A 10,742-nucleotide genomic window follows, 5' to 3' on the forward strand; every position below is an offset into this window, starting at 1 on the left:
TTTTTCTCTCTGAGCTCTCAGACTAAGACAAATACCAGACAGATGGCCCACTTTGATTACAGAATAAATGGGAGTTGAAGATCTGTCATAATTTGTCCAATAGGATTGCACAAAGCAAAATTCTCTGCTCTGAGATGAAAGGATGAGCTCCCTCTGCCATCATTTCACTTTCTAGGATTAAGCTGTTCATGGTTGTGAGGTTTTAAATTGGAGTCAATTCAAAAAGTATCACATTTTTGTCTTTTTTTTTTTTCTTCAAGAAGAAAAACATTATACATCAAGGATTTAACTAGTCGAAGTTTATATGAATATGAAGTATACTTGATTATTGAATAGATTAAACCATCAAATAATAGAGCTCATAGATGACTGTTTCTAAATATGATTTTATAACTTACATCAGTAATTTCCAAAGTGAGGTGGGCTAGGGAATGATTAAATGATTGGAGGGTGAGTAAGGCTGCAATCTACCCACTTCATAATAGTAATGGGTGTTGTTTCAAACACTACACCAACACTTTCCTAGTTCCTTGCTGCTTTCCACCACAATGCATACTCATAACCTTCCTACTTCCTGATCCAAGTGTTGGCCACTCACAGTAATTGTAATGTGATTTTAGGCATCTAAAATAGCAACTGAGTAAGTGCCATTAGCAAAATTCTCACTGTGTAATTATGCTGTCTTACTGGTTTGCCACTTCAGTGGCATCTTTGCCTATTTTGGCACTCTAACTCATCTCACAAGTTCAATTAATTGATAAATCTTGCTATGTCTCCTTTTATAATATATCTTGGACTTGTCTTCTCAGATCATACAACTACCTCCTCTTTCAGAACCTCATCACTTCTGCCTAGATTATTTTTAATTAGTCTCTCTCTCCTCATCTCTCTGCACTCCAATCTACCCTCCACACAACTAGTAAAATGAATTTCCTGAAGTTAAAGACTATTATTGCTCTTTCCCTTCTCTCAAGATGGCGGACATAAAACCCCCAAAGGAACCAAAGGAAAAGAAGGTCCGAAAGGAAAAAAAGGAGAAAAACAAGAAGGAAGATGTGGTTGAAAAGGTGGTGAAAAAGCCCCGAAAGCTCTGCAGTCCGAATCCAGTCCTGGCCTGAGGGATCGGTCGATACTCTAGGTCAGCAATGTATTCCAGGAGAGCCATGTACAAGTGGAAATATGCTGCACCCAAAACCGGGATTGAAAGGAAAAAGAAAGAGAAGGTGCCTGCTACTATCTCAAAGACAGTTGGTGGTGATAAGAATGGAGGAACTCGTGTGGTAAAGATTTGCAAGATGGCCGAGGTATTACCCTACTGAGGATGTGCCTAGAAAGCTGCTAAGTCATGGCAAGCAGCCCTTCAGCAAGCATGTGAGGAGACTTCGATCTAGCATCACCCCGGGCACGGTTCTGATCATGCTGACTGGCCGCCCCAGGTGCAGCAAGTGGTTTTCCTGAAGCAGCTGGCTAGTGGCTTGCTACTGGTGACTGGACCTCTGATCATCAACCGTGTTCCTCTGAGAAGGACCCATCAGAAATCTGTCATTGCCACCTCTACCAGGGTTAACCTTTCAGGTGTAAAAATTCTAAATCATCTTACTGATGCTTACTTCAAGAAGAAGAGGCTCCATAAACCTAGACACCAAGAAGGAGAGATTTTTGACACAGAAAAAGAGAAATAAGAGATTACAGAGCAGCGCAAAGCTGATCAGAAAACAGTGGACTCTCAGATTCTGCCCCAAATCAAGAAAATTCCTCAGCTCCGTGGCTACCTGCGCTCTATATTCTCTGTCTCCAACAGAGTTCATCCTCATAAACTGGTGTTTTAAATGCCTTGCACAGAACTCTAATTAAAATATTTGGAATAACTAAAAAGAAAAAAAGACTATTATTATTCTCAATCAATTTCCAGGGTTCCCTAGATAAAACATTGTTGTATTTTTATCAAATCCTTTTAAAATGTCCATTCTTTATAACTTTTGTAACATACACATGTATTATTAGTTCTGCAGAACACTACATAAACTATAAATAGATATACATGTTAAGGTTGTGTACTCAAAGACACTTAGATATAAATACATAATCAAAATACTTTGGAGATTACAGACAGATAACAGAAATAGCAGAATAGGTACATGTCAATGAATATATCTAGCTTTGTTTTCTGATTGCTATGATATTATACATTTGCCGAGTATGCAAAAAATCATTGGCAAATAGTTTGTCAGCATAGTATTTCTGGAAGTGTGTGACATTACTGTTTGTTTTTTCTGGAATTTGTAATAAAATTTCCTAAGAGTCCAGTTACATTAATTCAGAATTTAATAGTTTTCAGAGAGCTGAAGTGAACTTGACCAAATGTAAAACTCTAAATGATCCTGGGAGGTAGGGAATACAAGTATTCTGATCTTCTTTTGAGAAAAGAAGAAACAGAGGAATTAAGGTACTTATCCAAGGTCAAATACTATTAAATTATAGAATCAGTATGAGAACCTGTAGTTTCCAATCCTTAGTGTCAGTTCATTTATACTACCAAGAACTCAATCATAATTATAAATTGGTAAAAGGTAAATCTAGAAGACTGGTAGGTGGCTCAGTGGATAAAGTGCTGTGCTTGGACTCAGAGAGACCTGACTTCAGCTTTGGCCTCAGACACTTACTAGCTATGCGACCCTGGGCAAGTGATTTAACTTCTGTTTGTCTTAATCCATTTGAGAGGGAAATGGCAAACCACTCCAGTATCTTTGCCAAGAAAATCCCATGGATAGTATTAGTGTGTAGTCCATGGAATCACAAAGAATCATATATGACTGAATGACTGAAAAACAACAGAAAGGTAAATCCAAGAAGACCATACCCTCAGCCCAGAGAGTCATTTTTTACTTCCCACTTCGAGGATCTAGTTATGAAAAAAAAAATCTTATCTGTGGTCACCAAACTAGTAAGTGTTGAAGGCAGGATTCTGAGCCAGTTCTTCTTCACAATATAAAGTAACCTATTTACCAGTCCTCTCTCTACTCTTTCCTAACTTCCCCCCTGTCTCATGAACTCCTCCTGATATCTGCTTTACCCACTTCTAGGGGATTTGTTAAATTGAGTCTGCCCTTCCTTTCCGTCCCTAGACAAAAGGAGGAATAGAATATTGGCAGAACCTCTTCCTAGACAGCAATAAGAACTCAAGAGCTATGAATTTAATAAAATAATGATGTGGCAAAGAAGAGAAGAATGAGAAAAACTCAACATTTGTCTCTCTCTTCTCTTCTTAGATCTGTCAAGACTATTCAACCTAATTCCTGGAGAAGTAGGCAGAGGCCATTGTCCTTCTCTCCATTTCAGTAGAATGTCAATCGCTCCAACATTGACCAAGGGTATCTGGCAATTGGTTCTGTTTTATATTTTTTGTCTTTGGTCAAAGAAGACTGTGTAGCAAGCCTGAAATAGATGCTTCAAGTCTTGAATTAGCCTTGCAAGTTCAAGAAGGAAAAGATCCTGATCTCTCAGTCAAAGCTAACTGGTAGCAAGAGGACATTCTGTATCAGAAAAAAATAACAAAAACAAACAAAAAAAAAGAAACAAAAAACAAAACTCCCAAAACTATACAACTGCCCAGACAGGAGCTCAACTCTGAACTGGCTTGCTAAAGACTAAGAAAAAGATAAGGTTGTTCAGACATCAAAGATCCAAGATGAAAAGCAAAGTAGCAATTTATTAAGCTCATAAACTACCATAAGTCTTCTTGTTTTCAGTTTCAACCTCCTGAAAAAGCATAACAGTAGCTATGTTATTGCTGCTGCTTAATAGGTTTTCTGTCAGTGAGTGCTTTTGAGTCTTGTTTACATCAAGCATTTTTTTTATGTAAAGGAAATAGGTATCCTATACCTGATTTATATTTTACATTGAGTAATTTCTTCTCCTTCCTGTTGGAGAGACTCTTAGACTTGAGCCTAACCTAAACTTAAAATTCTTTTTATCCCCATTGGAAAAAAATTGGATACTACAGTGGAGGTGCAAAGAATGGAAACAAAAGTGTGACTCCTCTCTTTGGAGCCTGCCCCAGATTCAGGCCTATCCAGAATGATAGAAAAGGGAGATATTTAGTATAAAGAAAGAAAGCACAATACCCTAGATGTTGGGGCCCCTACTGGATGCTAATCATTAAAGCTATCACAATTATAAGAGAGAATGTTCATTGTTCTCCAAGTTTTCTTTTATTGATGCTCCATCAATGTGTCCTTCCTTTTTTAGTGAGAATCAGATTCAAAATGGAGCAGTCTGAAAGGGATCTTAGAGTTCATTTCATCCAACACAGGTTGAAAATACATGCTCATTTGTGAGGAAGGTATTTTATAAACATACAAGCTATTTATGTAAACAAAAAGCTATATTAAAGCTAGTTATTATGATAATTTTATTAGCATTAATAGTAATAATGAATTTTAAGCACATTGGATATATCCTTAATAGAGGATTTACGGTAAAACAGGCACAAGAATAACACAATATGGAAAAGGGTCAATGACATTTGCTTTCTGCTTGTAAAAGGTATAGCTACATCAATGAGATCCTGAATCTTAGACTTATGAGTAAAATGTCTGCTATGAGACAATCTGGCACAGTCAGGCAATAAACACTTATTAATTGCCTACATATTAAGTGCCTAATACACATATATTTAGTGCCAGACATTGTGCTAAGAACTTAGAATGCAAAGAAAGGCAACAGAAACTTCTTCCTCTCAAAGAGATCACAGTTTAAGGTGGAGACAACATGTAAATGACCATGTATAAATATGATATGTATAGGATAAATTAGAGATAAACATAGAATAGAGGCATTAAAAGAAATAAAAAAGGCTTGCTGTAGAAAGTATGATTTTAAGTGGAACTTAACAATATCTAGGATGCAGAGATGATGTTCTAGGCATGGGAGATAGCGAGTAAAAAGCCAAAAACTGAGAGATCGAGTGAATTCTACAAGGAATAGCAAGGAAGCCATTGTCACTAGATCAAAGAGAACATGGTGAGATGTAGTCATATTTATGTGTAATAAGAATAGAAAGATGGAATGAGGAAGGACAGATTATGAAGAACTTTGAACATTAAGTTTAACATCTTATATTTCATCCTATAACTTATAGGGAGTTACTGGAATTTATTGAAGGGGCAGGAAGTGGTGTGGTCAGATGTGGACTTTAATAATAAGACTATACATAAGGGAATTGTAATAGTCCAGGAATGAAGTGATGAGGGCCTTACCTAGACAAGGTACATTTACTAAAGATGCTATGAAGGTAGAAATGACAGGACTTGAGAACTGATTGGATTTGGGAGTAGTTAACAAGTGATAAATCAAAGAGAATCCCACATTTTTTAGCCTAAATAAGTTGGAGGATGGTGATAGTTTCAAAAGTAATAAGAAAGTTAGGAAGAGGGAAGGGCTTGAGAGGGTCCAGGACCAGAAGCAACATAGGGGGAAATCTGGATTTATGTATTTTGGTGGTTCACATAACTCTAGTAGCAGTCATTGGACATAAGCTTACAATGTTACATTCTCTCATGGAGAAATAAGAGTTTGCATATTCTCTAAAGCATATCTTTTTTGATATCTCCATTGTATGGGTAGACACTACTCCTTCCTCATTTCATCCCAACTTCTAATCAAAGAGTAATATAAGATGCCAAAAGATATAGTGACAAAGAATGTGAAGGGAAGAATAAGAATGAGAGGGAGGATGGGGAAGAAGAAGAAGAAGAAGAAGAAGAAGAAGAAGAAGAAGAAGAAGAAGAAGAAGAAGAAGAAGAAGAAGAAGAAGGAGAAGGAGAAGGAGAAGGAGGAGAAGGAGAAGGAGAAGGAGAAGGAGAAGGAGAAGGAGAAGGAGAAGGAGAAGAAGGTGGTGGTGGAGGAGGAGGGGGGAGAGAGAGAGAGAGATTTTAATTGGTTACTATATGGGGCAGGCACTGTGCTAAATATGGGAGATAAAAATACAAGCAAATAAGATAGTCTCTGCAAGGAGCTTATAATAAAGGAAGAAAACACACAAAGTAAGGGTCAAAGTGGGAAAGTTAGGTCAAAGAGGGAAAGGGTATTCAAAATAAAGGCAAAGTAATACATGGAAGAAGAGAAGTCTGGAAACTGTATGGAGTTAGGAATGAAGCATGCATGGATGGAATTCTTCAAGAAATGGTGATCTAAGCTAAAATACTCTTATGAATCAGGAGATTTGGAATTTGAACCCATATTTTCTGATTACTACATATAATGCTTATTCTATAGTACTAAAGGCATAAGTATCATAATTCAGGACTAAACTGAAGAATTAAGATATGAGCTTTTGTTCACTCCTACATATTTTGAATAATATTTGAGGTATATCCTGGTTAGCAAAATAAATTTGAATTACATGAAGGTGGCTTCTAGGGGAAAACCAATCCCAATGAATCCCTTAAGCAAACTATGGGATTTTTCTTTCCAATACTAATAGTCTTGGAAAGATACCAGTTCAAGTAGACTCATTCTTTCACAGAAGGTGAAATATATAATATATTCAGTGAAAGCATACTATTAAATTTCAGATTGCATTTGTTATGTTTAAATGTCAATCTTGAGTGCTACAATATCACAAAAGGATCAACAAGATTTCAATTTCCATGTAATACATACACTCAGTAAATATACTCTTTATTGGAAATAAGACAAGACAATGTCTGGAGATCTATTCTCAGATATATTGTAATATATTTCTTTCTGTTCAACCATACATACAGTTCCTATAAATCAAAACCTTTCTTTGGATCAATGTCACTGTTTAACACATTTTATAGGGGTCAACACTCGATTCTTTAATGTTCTCTTTTTGATTATTCTATTAACTTTTAGTGGATCTCTTTTTCTTTTCATCCTTAACGTAGCAATGAGAGCTCATTCATTTTGAATATTTTCACTTTCAAATATTTTCTGTTAAGGTTTTTTTCTCCCAACATAGATCCAAAAGTGGTTACATGCCTTTCCAACATTTTGTTTATTTTTCTTTTTTTTTTAGCTATACAAAAGTGTGGTCAGAATTCAGTCTCTTCTGGCAGCAAATAAATATCAGTCAAGGGCAAAGGAGAAAGTTCAGGACATTGTTTTTTCAGATAAACCTGTAGTTGACTCTGATGATGTATTTTGGAAGGAACAAGTCAGGCTTGTGAAATGCCCTTCCTCTTTCCCACTGTCACACTTCCCAATTACAGACTGTGAGCTTGGAAAGCTGTAGAGGGTTGAGCCAAGAAAAAATGTCAGCTTTTGATAGTTCTAAAGGCCTGACTTAGGTCAAAAAGATAACTAAAATTTATGTGCTAGATTTTCAAACTTTCTAACATAGTAAATATTTCTTAGGATTGCTAGTAATGGCCCATAGCTTCTTCAGCACTTTCATGCCTTCTGTGAGCTTCTCCAAGTTCAGAGTATCTGTTTAAATAACAGGCGTATGCTGTGGAGTATGCTCCAAGAAGCTCCTTGGAGAATCCACATGAGTTGGCCAAAGTTATAGGAGCTATCTCTAAACAAAGCCATGAATAATTTTATAAATGAAATGAGCTGCCCACGAAAACAGGGGTTACATCCAAAGCTAGATAAAATTTTCAAATAAGTTTCATCAAGAAATATTCATTTACGCCTAGTTCCCTTTAGAAGACAAAGGATTTTGAAAGGTAATGCTGAGAGAAATGACATATGAGAGGAAATTAGGTTGCATCCTCTGGACCTTTTACTGCTGAAGAGAAATTAACATTACAAAACACAGGCTATAGGGCAATGAAACATAGAAAAGAGCTCTTAGCCTTTTTCTTGCTGTGATGTATGTCTCTACTTGTGGGGCAAACTGTTAACTATCACATCAGATTATAGAAACTGAAAGCTAAAACAAACCATAGACTCAAGGGGTTCATGATGGCACCAATCTCAAATAACAAACTATTTTAATTGTTGCACTCTCATATTAATCGAAACTGTATGGGGGAGGGGGTTGTGTGTCACATTATCAACAAGCATGCCATGTCCCATGGCCAACACTTGGGGAAATTCTAGGCGCTAGCCAAGAGACTTTTAGTTTAGCTAAACCTCACTTACATAAAAACACACAATTCTGCTTCAGAGAGAAGTGGTACTTAATAGCGACCACCAAGTACATGGACTGAGAATGGGAACATCTGGCTCCTTCCAAACAAAAATCCATGTGGAATTATTCACATGCAATGAGAAAAACTCCTTTGTTTCAATAATCCTAAACATTCAAGGTATACAACTATTTCTGAAAGGCAGACAGCTTTGGACTAAAGTGCAAGTCTGACAACGTCATCCTTCTACAAAATAAACTCCAGTTGTTCTCTATCACCTTCAGGATCAAATATAAAATCTTCCATTTGATATTCAAAGACCTTCATAACCTGCTCCCATCATGACTTTTCCAGTCTTTTTACATCTTATATAACCCACCCTCATATAACCCACGCTCTCCAATAACAATTGCTTCTTTTCAGTTCCCTGAACAAGACACTCCAACTCCAAAATATGGGCATTTTCATTGGCTTTCCAACATGCCTGGAATGTTTCCCTCTTCATCTCCATCTCTTTCTTTCCTTGACTTCTTTCAAGTCCAAGATAAAATCTCTTTTTCTATATAAAATCTTTCCTGACCCTCTTAATTCTAGTGCCTTCTGCCTTTGTTTGCTATTTCCATGTTTTCCTGTGTATATTGTATTTTTACATAGTTTGTATGTTGTTTCCCCCATTAGACTGTGATCTCTTTGAAAGTAATGATTGTCTTTTGCCTTTCTTTGTACCCTCAAAGCTTAGCACAGTGTCTGGCACATGGTAGGTACTTAATAAGTATTTATTGACTGATTTACTGGACATACTTTGACACTGGTACCATGCTGATCACTATCCCATGAATTCATGTGGAATTCTTTGCTGCGCTAACAGTTGGGATGACTAAGCTAAGTTGATATAAGATGTACTTTACAAGCCTGTAAAAGCAGATAGCTCTTATTTGAAGCACCCAAGGTCTTTACTAATAAATCTGCTCTTTGTTCTTACTTTCTCTAAGTTGCTGTACCTACAGTCTTCAATAAATTTCACAAGGATAAATACATTGTAAGAGGATTATCTTTTTTATTTCTCTAATGTAACCATAGATTTAATATATAACCATTCATTTATAAAGTGTTTGCTGTTAAATCTTAAGAAATGGACCTTTCTAGCTGCAGAAAAGTCACCCTTTAGCATCAGACCATGATATCAACCAGAAAGAAAGAAAATTAAAGAGAAAGATCACAGAAAAAATGACTTGAATCTTCACTTGTTACTTTCATTTAGGCAAATCACAAAGTCCTAGTAAAGTCTGTTCTTTCCTGTACCAAGGATTCTTGTTCCCAAAAGTAGAAGATAATCTCTATTTTATATCTCCATGACATTTCACTGGGAGCGAAGCTGCTCTATCTGATCCCAGCTTTTCCAAAGAAAGAGTAAGTTGTTAATAAAATTCATTCTATTTTATCAAAAACAAAAGAATCTTTTCAATCCTGCCCACAAAAATCAAGATCTATTTTCCTATCCTATGGCAAGTGGGGAAAGGTAAAATTATTGTCAACCTCATTATAATCAATTAGAAATAATCAGCACAACTGACCTCTAGGCACCATCCAATTTTGTTCAAAATGTTCAAAGAAGCATTGATAGACTTTTACATTTCATGGACAGAACATACACACACATACATACATGTATATGCATATACATATGTGTGTAATATATGTATATGTGTACATTCTGTGCCAACAATTATTAACTATAATATGACAACAAATTAACTTTGCATGGAAATATATATATATAATATTAACTATATATGTTTAATTTGTTGATATATGGGATCAAGATTCAAGAATAGTTGTTGTATGTCCTTCATTTTTGAAGAGGAGCAATGACATGTCATAACTGATGTGAATTGGATTTAAGTGAGGCAGAGTTGCATGGAATTATCAGCCTTCTTCTCTCTTCCAGAGTAACCAAACTCTAGTAGCAAAAGACGTGATGACTAGAAATTGCCTGATATTTGACTAAATTCTAAGCACTTCATAATGCCTACTTTAGCCATCTTCATGACTGTTGGAACAAATTGTTCTCATCTACCCATTCTGCCAGGGGAAGTCTTTACACACTTGAAGTAGACATGTCCCTAATTCACTGAAGGTTTTGAGGACTGTCAGTTACCCTCAACCTTGATTAGATTGCTACTGAGACTTTTACCAGGGTGAGGCCACTACATGTGCTACAGCTTCTTGGAGTCACAAAAAATAGAACATGCTTGAACCATAGACTGAATTTTATTTAGTAGAGATAAATGGACATATCTACATTTGGATTTTTTTAATCATCTACATGAATAGAAGATGGAGACATGCTTGGCTAAACACTTCCCTGGCAGGGGCCAGGGGTAGGGAAGTGAATGGGAGTTGATGCATCCCAAATTTAATATGAAACAATGGTGTCACTTAGACAAAAGAAGTGATATGATCTAAGGATTGATAGAACTTTGGTGTTTAGAATCAGGAATATTTTAATTCTATTTCACTTAACCATGATTGAACCATATCTGGAATATTATATTCAATTCTAGACTTCACATTTTATGAAATACATTTATAATGTAGTGCTCATCCAGAATTGTGCTACTAGGCTGGTAATGGGATTGTTAG

At 36.1% G+C, this 10,742-nt stretch overlaps 1 pseudogene; it reads left to right on the forward strand.

Annotated features, from left to right (window-relative positions):
* The first annotated feature begins 974 nt into the window (after positions 1–974).
* On the forward strand, positions 975–1,829 carry LOC114023352 (annotated as a pseudogene).
* The last annotated feature ends 8,913 nt before the right edge of the window (positions 1,830–10,742 follow it).

Source organism: Vombatus ursinus, unplaced genomic scaffold, assembly GCF_900497805.2.
Source record: "Vombatus ursinus unplaced genomic scaffold, bare-nosed wombat genome assembly UNPS02014818.1, whole genome shotgun sequence".
In the NCBI taxonomy this organism is placed as follows: Eukaryota; Metazoa; Chordata; class Mammalia; order Diprotodontia; family Vombatidae; genus Vombatus; species Vombatus ursinus.